Genomic DNA, 16,670 nt, shown 5'->3' on the forward strand with positions numbered 1-16,670 from the left:
GCAATAAACATGTATGTGCAAGTATCTTTTTCTTTCTTTTTTTTTTTTTGAGACGGAGTTTCGCTCTTGTTACCCAGGCTGGAGTGCAATGGCGTGATCTCGGCTCACTGCAACCTCTGCTTCCTGGGAACAGGCAATTCTCTTGCCTCAGCCTCCTAAGTAGCTGGGATTACAGGCATGCGGCACCATGCCCAGCTAATTTTTTGTATTTTTAGTAGAGATGGGGTTTAACCATGTTGACCAGGATGCCTCGATTTCTTGACCTTGTGACCTACCCGCCTCGGCCTCCCAAAGTGCTGGGATTACAGGCGTGAGCCACCACGCCCGGCCCGTATCTTTTTCTTATAATGACTTCATTTCCTCTGGGAGGATACCCAGTAGTGGGATTGCTGGATCAAATGTTAGTTCTACTTTTAGCTCTTTAAGGAATTACCACACTGTTTTCCATAGTGGCTTTACTAGTTCAGATTCCAACCAGCAGTGTAGAAGTGTTCCCAGCATCTACTGCTTTTTGATTATGGCCATTCATGTAGGAATAAGGTGGTATGATGTAATTTTGATTTGCATTTCCCTGATCATTAGTGTTGTTGAGCATTTTTTCATGTTTGTTGGCCATTTGTATATCTTCTTTTGAGAATTTTCTGTTCTTGTCCTTAGCCCACTTTTTGATGAGATTGTTTGATTTTTTTCTTGCTGATTTGTTCAAGTTCATTGTAGATTCTGTGTATTAGTCCTTTGACAGATGTATAGATTGTGAAGATTTTCTTCCACTCTTTGGGTTGTATGTTTACTCTGCTGCATGTTGCTTTTGTCATTCAAAACCTCTTTAGTTTAATTAAGTCCCAGCTATTTATCTTTGTTTTTATTGCATTTGCTTTTGGTTTCTGGGTCATAAAAATCTTGCCTACACCAATGTCTAGAAGGAGTTTTCCAATGTTATCTTTCAGAATTTTTATAGTTTTAAGCCTTAGATTTAAGCCTTCAATCCATCTTAAGTTGATTTTTGTATAATGTGAGAGCTAAAGATCCAGTTTCATTCTCCTACATGTGGCTTGCCAATTATCCCAGCACCATTTGTTGAAAAGGGTGTCCTTTTCCCACTTTAAGTTTTTGTTTGCTTTGTCAAACATCAATTGGCTGTAAGTATTTGGGTTTATTTGTGGGTTCTCCATTCTATTCCATCGGTCTATGTGCCTATTTTTATGCCAGTACCATGCTGTTTTGGTAACTATGGCCTTGTAGTGTAGTTTGAAATCAGGTAGTGTGATGCCTCCAGGTTTGCTCTTTTTGCTTAGTCTTGCTCTGGCTATGTGGGCTCTTTTTTTGGTTTCATATGAATTTTATAATTGTTTTTTCTAATTCTGTGCAGAATTATGGTGTTATTTTGATGGGGATTGCATTGAATTTGTAGATTGCTTTTGGTAGTATGGTCATTTTCACAATATTCATTCTACCCATCCATTAACATGGAATGTGTTTCTATTTGTTTGTGTCATCTGTGATTTCTTTCAGCGGAGTTTTGTAGTTTTCCTTGCAGAGGTCTTTCACCTGCTTGGTTAGGTATATTCCTAAGTGTGTGTGTGTGTGTGTGCGCACGTGCGCATGCAGCTGTTATAAAAGGGGTTGGATTCTTGATTCTCTGCTTGGTCGCTGTTGGTGCGTAGGGGAGCTACTAATTTGTGTACATTAATCTTGTATCCAGAAACTTTGCTGAATTTTTTTATCAGTTCTAGGAGCTTTCTGGAGGAGTCTTTAGTGTTTTTGAGGTAAACAATCATATTGTCAGCAAAGAGTGACAGTCTGACTTTCTCTTTACTGATTTGTATGCCCTTTCTTTCTATCTCTTGTCTGATTGCACTGGCTAGGGCTTCCAGTACTATGTTGAAGAGGCATGGTGAGAGTGGGTATCCTTGTCTTGTTCCAGTTCTTAGAGCGAATGCTTTCATCTTTTCCACATTCAATATTATGTTGGCTATGGGTTTGTCATAGATGGTTTTTATTACATTGGCAAGCCACATGTTATAGGAGAATGTTATACATTGAGGTATGTCCCTTATATGCTGATTTTGTTAAGCGTTTTAATCATAAAGGGATGCTGGATTTTGTCAAATGCATTTTCTGTGTCTATTGAGATAATCATGTGATTTTGTTTTTAATTCTTTTTATGTGGTGTATCACATTTATTGACTTCTGTATGTTAAACCATTCCCCGCACCCCTGGTATGAAACCCACTTGACCATGGTGAATTATCTTTCTGATAAGTTGTTGGATTTGGCTAGCTAGTATTTTGTTAAAGATTTTGCAATCCATGTTCACCAGGGATATCAGTCTGTAGTTTTCTTTTCTGGTTATGTTCTTTCCTGGTTTTGGTATTAGGGTGATGCTGGCTTCATAGAATAAATTAAAGAGGGTTCCCTCTTTCTCTATCTTATGAAATAGTGTCAATAGGATTGGTACCAATTCTTCTTTGTGTATCTGGTAGAATTGTTAATCTATCTTCTGTAACTAGCCACCCAGCAAGTCTACCAGGCTCAGGGCTGGTACAGGGGGGTGTCTCTCGGGTCTTTCAGGAGCAGTCCTCTTCCTTTAGAGGGCCTGTGGGTCTTCTTGGTACTCCTGATTTATTCCTGCAGTCGTTCTGGAGCTAAAATTTATGGTGTGAGCTTTGTCTGCACACTGCTCTTTCCATCTGAGTCAGAGCTGCAATCTAGTCCTTCCTCTGGTTCTGCCATGATGATCTCTTTCTCTCTAACCCAGTATTTTTATCTGAAGTCCAGACCATAGCTACCTGCCTGCAAGAAATCTCCACCTGTATCAAACTCAGAGTCTGAAAAACGAATTCCTTATAGCTCCAATCTCGACTTGTCTTTTATTGGGTATCTATGAAGTTACCCAAGCCAGAAACACAGCTTTCATCATCTGTTTTTTGCTATCCCCTATTGACTTTATCTTCCAAATAATACTGCAGTGAGTCTCTCCCTCTCTCTGCTTGTTTTGACTGCCTTTGTTCATCTTTTATTTTTTGGTGTTGTGTAATAGTATCCTAACTGCTCTCCTGGCTTCTAGTGTTGCCCTGAAGTTCATCTCTCATACTGCTTAAAGTGTGAACATTCATAAGATACAAATGTTATTCTGCCATCCTCATGTTTAAAATTCTTCAGTGGTTCTCATCTTTTTTTTTTAACTAAGTCAAATTTCTCTCTATCATGAGTTTCTTTCATATCTCTCTACAATGTATCTTGGTTATAAGTCTTGACATTGCCTAGAAATTCAGGAGTTTATTGACAAATATTTGGTCAGAGGGATGGTCTGAATCCACTGCTAGAAATATAAAGCTCTTGATAAGCTTTCCCTGTCCCTCTGTCATAGGCTGCCCTCTGAAATACGCTAAGCAGGATTAAGTTTATAGACCCATAAACAGGGATAGAATGCCATCAGGTGATTTAAATGCCATCAGGTCTTTTTGTGCCTGCCTTTATTGCAGCCTGTTAGAAGAAGTTTTTCTGAATAAATAATGATGTTCTTTTGTTTTGTCTTGTTTTGTTTTTGTAGTCTACTTGAAGACTTCGCCTTTAATATTGTGGCTACTCAGAGGATCAGTCCTGCCCCTCTATTTTAAGCAACCTCACACTCTGCCCACATATTATGTGCTTTTAATGATGAAAACAGCATTCAAAACTTACATAAAATAAGCAATTAGTAAATGCATTAGTAGAATAGTATTAATATACAACTTATAGGCTTTACTGAAATTTCTCTAAACAGTATCAAAGGGGCCTTTCCTGTCTACTGCTAGCTTCTTTGTCACTCTATTCATCATTTTTCAAAGTCAGGTTTACTGAGATATAATTTACATACTGTATAGTAAAATTCACCTTTTTAGGCTTTTTGAATCTTGAATGATGCATACAGTTGTATAACTACCTGTTACAATGAAGATATAGAACATTTCTATTACTCAGAAAAGTTCCCTCATGCCTCTTTGTAGTCAATTCAGTTGTTTTCCACATCCTGAGCCCTTGGAAACCACAAATGTTTGTCAGTCCTTGTAGTATTGCCTTTTCTCTAAGATCATATACATGGGGTACTTCAGTATGCAACCTTTTGATTTTGGCTATTTTCATTTAGCATAATTCACTTAAGAACCATTCATGTTTTATGTATGTTAGTAGTTAATTCTTTTTCATTGCTGAGTAGTGTTTCATTATACACTACTTACATTACATTTTATACTTCATTGCTTCATGTATGCATATACCATAGTGTGCTTATCCATTTCCTAGTTGATACCCTCATGGTGTGATGAACAGACTCTAAGGTGACCCCTGTGATTTCTGCCTCCTGGTGTTTATGCCTTTGATTTTTCTTCCCCCCATAAGTGTAGATGGGATCTGTGATTTGTTTCTAACCAATATAATATAGCAAAGGTAATGTTACCCTCATGATTATATTACATTGTTTTAGCAGCAGACTCATTTTACGCACTCATTGCTGGGCTGATAAAGTTGAGGAAGTCCATATGGTAAAGAGCTAAGGGTCGTCTCTAGAAGCTAAAGGCAGTCTTCAGCTAATAGGCAGAGAAAAACTAGTATCCTCAGTCAGACAGAAGAAAGACAATGAATTCTGTCAATAGTCTAAGTAAGCCTGGGATCAAATTCTTCCCCAGTCAAGCCTCCAAATGAGACTGCAGCCCAGCTAACACTGAGAACTAAAGCAACTAAGCCATGAACAGACTTTAGAGAATAAATTTGCATTTTTGAAGCCACTTTATTTGTTTTAACTTGTTGTACAGCAACAGAAAACTAATACATGCCGGTAGTTTCCAGTTTTTAGTGATTAAAAATAATGCTGCTATAAACATTTATGTACAATAATAAGTGTGACTTATCAATATATACTTATTGATCTATCTTTTTATTTCTTTTGGATAAATACCTAGGAGTGCAGTTGCTGTATCATGTGGTCAGTTTATGTTTAAGTGGATGCCAAACTGTTTTGCAAAGTGGCCATTCCATTTTATCTGTTTTTTTTTTATCCTCCCACCCCCTAGAAATGTATGCATATTCTAGTTGCTTCATCATATCTATTGTACATTATTCTAACACTTGAGCTGGATTCTGGGCTCCAGGATGTCTGGTGTTTTCTTTTTCAATTTTTTGGAATACAGTGGCATAGTCATGGCTCACTGCAGCCTCGACCTCCTAGGTTCAAATAGTCTTCCTACCTCAGCCTGCCAAATAGGTGGGAACACAGGCATGTGCCACCACACCCAGCTGTTTTTTATTTTTCGTAGAGACAAGGTCTCCCTATGTTGCCTTTGCTGGTCTTGAACTCTGAGCTCAAGTGATCCTGTTGCTTTGATCTTGCAAAATGTTACAGGCATGAACCACCATGCTTGGCTTGTTTTGGTCTTTTGCATTATGTATCTTTTGGGTCTGGTGTTTGACTCATGCTCATAGACTGTTAAAAGTTTGGAATGAATAAATTGAATGAATTAATCCAAACACTTTACTTTTATAAGCCCTCCAAGGCCTTTTATCTTTTATCTTCAGGATGCAAGGGTTAGAGAGATAGCACTTCTGACTTTTCTTTATGTCTCTATTCTCTATAGGAGTCATTTTAAAATGTGATTGCACATTGGAATCACCTAGAGAGCTTTTAGAAATTCCTGATGCTTAGGCTGCTACCTGTACCAATTAAATAAGAATCTACAGGGAGGAGACCCAGAAAAAGATTTTCTTGTTCTTTTAAAATCACCTGGTTGGGGGGATTAAACAATATAAACAGTCACTGATGCCTGGGTCACACTCCTGTAAATGCTGAGGCAGTTGGTCTGGGTGTGGCCTGGGGAGCCAGGCTTTCAAAAGCTCCTCAGGTAATTCTAATGGGCAGCCAAGTTTTCTATCCACAGCCCTTATAGTGGCCTCATTATCTGGTTCACAGAACAACTCTTTAGCAACAGAAAAATCTATGGCAGTGGCAGAGTCACACCTTCAATGCTGCACTGGAAGCAGGTGGGGAAATCTGCAATTCAGATAATGTAACCTTATTTTGCAGGCTGTGGAACTTGGTACTAATTACATTTGTCTGATGCAAAAATGTCAGTTATACACCTGGCTTCAGTTTTTTCCTCCCACAGCTTGTATTATAATCCTGGTTATGGTTCTCAAGGATCCATAGGTTGGCAAATATGAAGTGGGCCCCAGATGCTAAAAGGTGGCAGCTAGAAAGCTGCTGACAGAAGCACCCCACACACCTTTCATCGCTCTTGTCCTTGGCTCTGACTTGGGTAAGGAAGGCAGCGACTCTACTGCTTGTTGCTCCTCTGTTTTGACTTCAGGAATTAATGGTGTTTCTTTGCTTAACTTACAGCAATTAATAATGTTTACACTGGTAGGGAAAATTAATGCTGTTGCATTGTTATGAAACACGGAGTAAGGATAAAAAATACTTAGGTTAGTAATCCAGAACATACCTTCTGATGAGTTTGACTTGCCCCCTTTTAGCTGATTTTGTGCATGGTTGCTTCTTAAGACTGCTCAGTAGGCTAAAGCTGACAGAAACAAACCAAAAATTATGACCATATTACTAAGGCATGGCAAAGCTGCGAAACAGATAGAATGTAATAGTGAAGCAAACCCATGGGGGGACTTTTTGCCCTGAGCATTCAGACTTGGCACCCCTCTGTAATTCAGCTCTTCAGCATCTTAGAATCAATTCCTTTGTACCTAAACCCACTCCTGTGACTCAGTGACTATGGTTTTATTATTTGGTTTCTCTGTAATTGTTGTTTTTTCTTGAATCAACATGGAGTCTCTGATCTGTCTCTGATACTTCATTTTGCAACACCCAAAGGTCTTGTCGATATGACTATTGGGCAAACACTTATAAAACAATTTTATAACAGAATCCCTTAACAACCCATGACTTCTCTTGTAAATAGGTAGAATATACACTTCTTGCCTATACCTTACTCTACTTTTTCTAAGAGCCCACACAAGTAATAGTCTTTTTGAAGTGGAGTTGCATCAATTAACTCTCAGTGGCCTCATCAAACACACAGTTGCTTAACACTCGTGCTCCCTGTTGGTTGGCTGGGGGCTCTGCTTTGTTGTATCTTCCCCTACGTCCAGGAAAATGGAGCAGCCACATTCTATAATATTGTCAGCAGCGGCAGAGGAAGAAAATGCAGAAAATTATGGGTCACCTCTGTTGTCACTTTGCACATTTCAATGGCTAAAGCATGCCTAATTCCAAGAGAGTAGAGACATGTAAACCTATCGATGCCCAAAGGAGAAATGGAGATATTCAATAAACACAGGAAATCCTGTATGAGGTATTATAATAGTTTACCAAGAAAAACACAAAGAACTACACATAAAAATGGCCATAAGGAGAAATATACACATTTCTGAAAGCAGCAGTCTAAAATGAGAGACCATCAAAGACGACTTTGGGGTTAACTAGGTAAGTGTGTGTGTAACTTTGGGACTAGAGTCCTAAATACTAAGGGCCCACATTAGAAGTCTGTCTATGTGATTGACACTCATTTAAAGCCAAAGATAATGCCACCGGATGCAATAAAAAAGGCAAGTTTAAAACCCTCACATGATAGAAGAAGTAATTAGGGACCTGAGAGGGGAAGAATTTTTTTTCCCCAGGGTCACACAGTGAGCAAGAGATAGAACTGAAAATAGACCCTGGCTCTGATTCACGGTCTAGTCATCTTCATGTTGTATAGTATTGTTTATCTTAATCTATTAATTCCTAAGAAAGTTTGAAAAATCAGATTTTCTTTCTTGATAGCAGCTGTGAAGTCAGAACAGGTGAACTTTGAACAGGTTTGCTTCCAAGTGTTCGGAACCTGTCTTAGGCTGAAGTTACTAGGCAGCTTCTACTAAGTTTTAGATTTCATTGCTTATGGCTCTTAAATATTAATTTTTGGCATGAAACTTTTTCTGTTTTGTTTAGTGGATTGGTTGGTTTTGATCAATATTGTAGTAATGCCTTGTAACAATATAGGTTTGAAGTATATGATATGCCAGCTTGTGGGGAAATTAATTATGTTTTCAGGGGAAATAAATTCACCCCCGTTCAAAGACAGGATTCATCAGGCTTGGCCTGCTAAATTCAATCAGACAGTTATATAGCATCAGATGTTCCTGGCATGGACCTTTTTAATGAGAAATGGATCTATTAGATCTGTTTTACTGTGCTGCAAAATATTTTATGAATTCGAACAGGGCTTTCCATCATTTAGATACATATCAGGATCTGGGGATAGGTTAGGCTGAGACCATGTAAAATTAGCTCTTACTAGCCTAGCCAGTTAGAATATGTTTGACTTGCTCACTTGCTGACCCTCTTTCTTTTCTAAGCCATAAGGCTCAAAAGACCAACACTAGTGAATACCTTTTATAAAGAGAAGAATAAGACCAAAGCAACTCAGCAGAAGTTCTTTGGGAAAATCTCAAAAAGTATACAGTCTCTCCTGCTAGGGGAGGACAAAGCAGCTGGGTCTCTTTGCTTTCCAGTCACATCCACAACTCCCATCCTTAAATGCAGCTTTGGGGGCCTCACAACTGGAGCTGACTAGTTAAGTGGATCTTAAGTTCCATCTTTAAAATCGCCCAGCTGTTCTCTCTTCTCCAAAATAAAACCAACCCAGCTAGTGGGTAGGAGTTTCCCTGCTGTGACCCAGGAAGCTGAGGCCTGAAGACAGGTGTGGATGGAGACGTGGAGGGGAAGAGAGGATCAGGGAGGGGGAGGCAGGCAATGCATCTCCCAGAATCAACCTTCTTTTGGTCCACTGAAACTCTGGGGGTCGGGCTGCCCATGGAGGGAGGAAGCTGAGTGGTTATATGGAATGGAGGCTTATTTCTTTCTGTACTCTGTCCAGTACCAGCTGGGCATGGTAGGCCAAGTAACAATGGAGTCATTGAATGTTAAAGCTGGAAAGGTTCTTTGAAATTGAGTCCAATCATTTTGGGGTGATAAAGCTGGAGTCCACAGGCTCACATGCTAGGCCCATGGACACATAGCTAGCAGAAGTTCACTTACTCTGACTCCAGTGAAAGCTCTTTGTCCCCCAACTACTGAGGCAGCAGGGTATGGGTAGATAGGGCAGAGACCTGGCATGAAATTGCTATCAGTGTCTTTGCGAAGACTGTATAAGCAATACAGTATAAATAGTGTCTATAAGAACAAAAATTCATATCTGCAATACCGCTGAATATGCTAAAGGAACCTGAACAAGTCATTTAAACCGTTTCTTTGGTGCCACTTCCATGGGATATTCAATATTCACACATGGATATAAGTAGTAAACAATACAATTAAATGTAAAAGTTTAATATTCAGTGAATGTACGCCCAAGGTGCTGGGGATGGGAGAGGGGGAAAAACTAGGATGTGCTCTAATCCTCCCTTCAACACATTTGCTCACAGATCAGAGGCAGAACACTGAGGTTCTACAGAGGCATTTACCTTCCCTCTAGGCAGGATCCCTCCCTGGCCTCCTGTACCTGGGATTTTTTTCTCTTACATGTAGCCCTAACATATCCCTTTGGAATACCCTCATCCTACCTTGACCCAAGACCTTGACAAATAAATGTATTTTCCTAGACTCTTTGAATAATCCAAAGCACCAGTGTAGCTTGGCTAATATAGCCATCAGTGTCAGAGGTAAGGGCTAGAGAAGAGATGGCTGCTGTACCTTGTCCTCCCCTTTCCAAGATGACAAGTGATTTAGCAGGTACTTTCGTGGTCAAAGCCAAATAAATAAGATAAATGACAGCAATGGATGACTACATCTAGGGTACTCCAATAATCTCTGGAGGATTCCTTCACAGATTCAAGTGGGCGGCCCTCTCTCTATATAAACATCATGCAGACTGGTTCAAGTTGGTCAAAGAAACCTGGCTTTTATTATTCTGCCACTGCTATGTGATCTTGGAGAACATACGTCTCTGAATTCCAGTTTCTCCAACTTTACAACGGAGACAACTGTTGTTCTGTATGTTCCACAAGACTGTTGTGAAGATATAATGAAATAAAGCACATGGAAGTGCTATGATAGAGAGCAGCACATCTGAAGTATCTAGCATGAATACTGGTGAGAGAATGTGGCTTACTCAAGGGTTGGTGCAGATGTTGAATGATGGGAGGTAACAGAAACGCCTTATTGTAACTGCATAGTTATTTTCTCAGGAGTATTTCTAGTAAGGAATGCCCATAGAACCTGTAATGTGGGTGAGAGAAAGGACCAGAAAAGCAGGTTGAAGAAGGTTGAACAGTGCTGAGAATTCCTTTTCTCTTTCTCTCTGCTCCTCCTTCCCTTACTTCTCTCTTCTACTCACTTATTTCTACCTCTGTCATGCTCTTCCCCTTTCTCCCTCCCTCCAGAGGTTGCATTTTTTATCAACATCAGTTATTGCCTATGTCAAGCTGCCTAGGAGGGCAGACCTGTGAACTTCAGGTGATTGTCTACTTGTCTTGCCCACACACATGCTAGGAGTGAGCTGCACACCACTGGGCAGGGGCGGAATGTAATTAACCTGCTGCCCTATGCCAAGGAGTTGAACCTTCTCTCTGTCTCATCCACACTGCCCTGCTCTGATTCTGGCAGACAAACTGGGGCTACCAGCCAGCTGTGCATTTGGAGGAACAGCTGGCCTAAGCCTGCATTCACCTGGATCCTGTGCCCGTGCACATGTGCCAGAGTCCCTTTCTCATAGAGGGACTTGACCCAGTTAAGGTTTCTCTGGCCAGAGAACCTTCTGACTAAAGTTATCAAAAAATGCCAACGTCTAATAAAAGCCATTTTGGACACATTGGACATTGCCAGTAACTCCCAGGCAGGGGCCACATAGGTGGTGATTCAGGAAACTCTAAAGTGGAGGTTAGAGGAGTATGTTCACCTAGCATTTGAAGAAGGGGTGTAGAAAGGAGCCTTGCTTCATAGGAAGAAGCATCATGGCTGGTCATGGTGTTTTGATGAAGTACAGCTGCACGGGCATCTGGGGCACTGCGGGACCCTCACAGAGGAACTATTTTTGGATGTCTTCTCAGGAGGAGGGCAGCGTAGGGAAACAGCTTTGATTCAGCTTCTGGCAGGCAAATTATCGCTGAATTCATTTCTCCATCTTTACAATGGAAACAATGCTTGTTCTGTATGTTCCACAAGACAGTTGTGTAGTCAGGCAGGCCTTAGTTATGTAGGACTTTTTCCTCCCAAACTTAAAGATCTTATGATTTCATATGGTTTTGCCCTAGGATCCCATATCGAAACAAAACAAAACCAAAAACAAAACTGGAAAACAAAACAGCAAACAGCAGCCAAACTCTGTATTTCAACCAAGGGATTGGAGACCATTACTTTATTATTTAATGCATTTATTCTTTATCCTTCACATATTTGAGTGCTAAGATGTATTAGGCACGGTATCATATAAATAAACCAGTACCTCTTGTCCCTGATCTCACAAATAATATAGAACAGGGAGAAGCTCACACATTGTCCAGTAGACACTCAAATGAGAACCATCATGCCAATACCTTGCGCAAAGACACTGTGATTTAAGAGCAGGGGTCAGGTATAAGATGCACATTTGAAATACACACTGTATTCTGCTCAACTTTTATAGCTAAAAGCACACCCTCCCCGCTTCCTGCTGGAAGGATCACTAAATTTGCTTGAATAAACAGATAAACTGCTTGTAACTAGCTCATCATGTTAGTAGTGAAGATGTACAGGAACGAAAATTTTTCAGCCTTGACAAGCCATCCTCACTTTTCTGAGCTCATGGGGTGGGACCGAAGTGACTTGAAGGGAGATGCTTTCTGTTACGGAGCTCTCTGAGAGGGAGAAAAATGTATCATTCCATCCCAGCCCTGGCAAAGCAGGAGGCAAGTGTGTGGATCCGGGTTTGCACATCCAGCAGAAAGCAGTTGGTCCTGAGGTAGTCCTGTGCAAGGGTGCTCTGAGCTGATTACAAACCTGACTCACAAAGAGCTAATCTCTCTGCTAACAAGGATGGCTCTGCAGCTTCAGATCCCCCAGCCTCAGTGTTGGCCCAGGAAGAAGGGCCAGTGAATCATCAATCACTCCAAAGAAGTTTGCTCTAGCCATCTGTCTAGGAGGGAGGTCTGGTCATATATTTTACTCTGAATTCTTGGGTACCCAGAAAGGCAAGTCAAATCTGCCATCTTTTAGGGAAATGACAAGGTAAGATAAGGAAGCCACTAAAGCGGTTGGGGAAGTGGATATCAACCCGTCCCTATCATGTAGGGGACATCAGCCACTCCCTATCATGTAGGGGACATCAGCCACTCCCTATCATGTGAGGGAACTTCTTTTCTTTCCCTCTTGCTTCTGTTCTATCCTGGGGGTAGCATCTTTGGGTTCTGCATGGTTCGTTGGGAGATCCATGGAGATAATCAGCTTCCCAGGTCCTGCTCTGTACAAGACTGAAGGGATATGATGCCCTGATGGTATTTATCTTCCTATAAATTCTCAGATCCTGGACATCTGCAAGTGCCTCTGACAGCAGGAAAAAAGGCTCCTTACCATGTATTTCTTGGCCCAGAATATCATGCAGTGGACTAAGATTCAAGTGACCACCAGGGCAGTTTTACAACTGAAATATATTCACAATGTGTGGAAGAGAGGAGAAACACTTGTCTTTCCCACTGAAGGGCAGAGAGAGGCTCATTGTCAGTATATGCATGGGCTTCATGTGGTTAAGCTTGCTGAGTAAAGAACTATCCATGCTGCCAGACTCAGGGCTATCCCCCAGTTGGCTGAGTCCTGAAAATGAAGGTTTCTGATGGCTACAGACATCCCATCTGGGCTCTGGAGCAATTTCAATAGTGTCACTTATAAGTTATTCTTAACAGGATTTGGCACAAAGGGATTTCTGCTAGTCAGAGCCCTGGCTGCAGTCAGGCACTATTCCCTAAGGCTGTGCCTCTCACTACACTCGACCCTGCAGAACTGTTACTCTGAGAAGTGACAGCAGGAACCGAAACAACTGCTCAGTGTGATCCCAAGTGTGAGAACTGGGAGCAGAAGATTTCTTTAAAGACCTATGAACCAGCAGTGGGACTTGTGGCATCCTGCTACCAAACTCAAACAGCAGCCAGCCTACCCCTTACTTTAGAGTAAGCAGATACAATAAGTTCCTTTTGAACAGATTGGTGAGGCATTGGTTACAGTCAACATCATTGGGCTCCATGTCCGTGTCTCACTTTGCTGTCCATGCTCAAAGGTTCTTATCATTTCAACTCAAGGAACATTTATATAGGTCCAATTTTTTCCTAAGAACGAGACATACGCTCTGAAAACAGGACCCTGTAGTCTATCTCTTTCATGATTCTATTTTTTTTTTCTTTTGAGATGGAGCCTCTCACTCTGTTGCCCAGGCTGGAATGTGCAGTGGCACGATCTCAGCTCACTGCAGCCTCTGCCTCCCGGGTTCAAGTGATTCTCATGCCTCAGCCTCCCAAGTAGCTTGGATTACAGGCATGTGCCACAATGCCCAGATAATTTTTTTATTTTTATTTTTAGTAGAGACGGGGTTTCACCATGTTGGACAGGCTGGTCTTGAACTCCTGATCTCTGGTGATCCACCTGCCTCAGCCTCCCAAAGTGCTGGGATTACAGGCATGAGCCACTGCGCTTGACTGATTCTATCTTTAAAAGGCCCCATTCTATGAGTAATCTCTATTCAAGAAAGGCATTCATGGCAATTTTTTCACTGGGAAATCTAAGGTGCACTTGACACTGATATAGGCACTTTTTTCTTTTGCCTACTATTTTCTGCCCAATCTGTTTCCATGTTCTTTTCTTTTACTACCTAACTGGAACTTTGACCTTAAAGTTTGTCATGACTCTTAGTATTTATATCCTGGTTCATGTTGGTTCATGTGTTTTCATTGCTGTTTCTAAAGTTTCACTTAGATCATTATTTCAAGTAATCATGTAAAAATACATCTGACAGACAAGAACATATAACAGGCACATGTTTTATTAAGTATTAACAATTATGTTTGCCTCACTTATTTTTTTAATCGATTAAACATTACAGAGTTGAAACTTGCTGTATCCACCTGAATTTTGAACTACTGCTTGCTTTGAAAGCTAACCTGGAATGCAATAGACAAATAGCAGGGTGGTCCAAGCCTCCCTCATGGAGGGGTGGCAAGAGGCCTTATTAGCTAATCTGGAGTTTCTGCATTCTGTTCTTAGGGAATTTCTCCCTTGTTCATTCTTCCATGGTGGTCATGCTTTGAAAGGAACACAGAGTATAATTCCACTTTTTAATTTTAAGACAAAAGAATAGCTATCTAATAAACAATATTTCATTTCAAACAAGACGATTCTAGAGATCAAACTTAGTAATTGGAGTAATTGGAAAGGTCAGTGCCTGGTCCTTTATTATTATTTTTTTTTTGATGGAGTTTTGCTGTTACTCAATTTGGAATGCAGTGGTGTGATTTCGGTTCACTGCAACCTCAGCCTCCCAGGTTCAAGTGATTCTCTTGCCTCAGCCTCCCAGGTGGCTGAGACTATAGGTATGCATGACCACGCCCAGTGAATTTTAGTATTTTTAGTAGAGACAGGGTTTCAGTATGTTGGCTAGGCTGGTCTCAAACTCCTGGTCTCAGGTGATTCATCTGTCTCAGCCTCCCAAAGTGCTGGGATTATAGGCATGAGCCACTGTGCCTGGCTATGATCTCTTTCAATTAAAAAAATATATATATATCTGATTGAGTGCTAGGTGCCAGTCATTGTTCTGAGTTTAACATGCAATCTCTCATTTAATTACCACAATGTCTTTTTAAGGGAGATATGGTATTAATGCTATTTTACAGATGAAGAAACTAGAGAATACAGATGTTGTTTGCCAAAGCTCCACATTTAGGAAGTAGTGGGCTAGGATTCAGTCCAGGCATTCTGCTCACAACAAGACTATACCATTAACCACAACTGTGTGTCTTTAAATATAGGCATCTGAGTTGTTCTCCACTCTCTGGTGTGATTTGATGGGTTCGGTAACAGTCACCTGCCCATATCTTTCTTCTGCAAGTGCCATCATACTTCAAATCCCTCTGTATTTATGTTATAGGGCTGTCATAATAAATTACTGCAGTCTTATCAGCTTAACACTACAAATGTGTTCTTTCACAGCTTTGGAAGGTAGAAGTTACAAATCAAGGTGCTGGTATGGCCGTACTCCCTCTGAAGGATCTAGGGAAGCATCACTCCTTGCCTTTTCCAGCTTCTGGAGGCTCCAGGTGTTGTTTGGGTTGTGGCAGCATCATTACAATTTCTGACCCTTTTCAGATGGCTTTATTCTGTCCCCTCTCACCACCTTACAAGGATACCAGTAATTAGATTTAGGGACCACTTATAATTCAGGATGGTTTTATCTGGAGGTCCTTAACTGATTATACCTGCAAAGACCTTATTTCCAAATATGTCCACTTTCTGAGGTTTCAAAAGAACCTGAATTTTAGGGCACACTATTCAACCCATGCATCTACCACTTAAGATGTATCCTTTAGCATTCAGGAATAATTTTTCTAGACTCCTCTTTTAACAATCCAACGCACCTAGGGAAGACATTTTGCGCATGTGTTTTGGGGCTGTTTCCTGGAACAATGGCAACCCAGAAATCCCAAAAGATGCTATAAATGAAGATGAGACGCAGAAAAGGCAGATGGGAGGAAGAAATTGAGCACAAAGTTTAATTAATTTGTAGTTTGGAGGAGGGTATTGTTGAATATATTCTACTGAGAAGCTTTCACAGAAGGGAGTAGAAGCAGTTAACCACCCAGTAAAAACCTTCTTTCCAGTTTGCTAACATGAGCTCTAAATTGGTTCAGACCTGCATAATTTATCTGAAACTGTATTCAGAAATGCATATTATAAATCTCACTTGCAACAATGAAAACAATCTTTAATTGCATAGAAAGCAAGTGCCCCCAGCAAAGCATTTCACGATTGTCAAGTCCAGTACCCCCTCATTTTCTGGAATGTGTAAACTATCTCTGTTACTTTTAAACCCAAAAATGTCAGTTTTGATGAATCCATCTGGCCCTCTCTATGAATGTTTTTGTGGAGCATTTTAGGAAAAGAGCTGCTGGGCATCGAAGGATAGTATTGAACATGAGACTGAAAGCATTTCCCACCAAGATCTCCGTGACTGTAGGCCAGCCTTTCAGGTCCTATTGCCTCAGTCTTTCTGTGAGTCAGTTACCTCCCAGGGATCCTGTGAGTATTTCCGATACATATTCAGACAAAATCAGGCAACCTCAATGCCAAGAGCATGTGGTGAGCTCTGTGTGTAATTAATTGTATGCCTCTAACTGCTATGTGAGTGGTGGTGGGATGGGTTACCATCTTTCTAAACAGGCGGGGCTTCATAAATATCAAAGGAACAGGTCCTGTGTACAAAATGATCACAGTGTTTTCATCCCTATGTCACAGAAGAAGAGTGTCAATAGTAGTATTTAAAAATGTGTTAAACTGAAAAAGTACATTAAGTTTGCAAGTGTCATAAACTTCCCAATTGGAACATGAAGACGTACACAAAGTGAAATAACTTGCTCGAAGTCAATGATTTAGAATGTCATGTAACAGATTGAAACACTTGTGTTAAAATGTT

This window comes from Callithrix jacchus, chromosome 13, assembly GCF_049354715.1.
Source record: "Callithrix jacchus isolate 240 chromosome 13, calJac240_pri, whole genome shotgun sequence".
NCBI classification, from domain to species: Eukaryota; Metazoa; Chordata; class Mammalia; order Primates; family Cebidae; genus Callithrix; species Callithrix jacchus.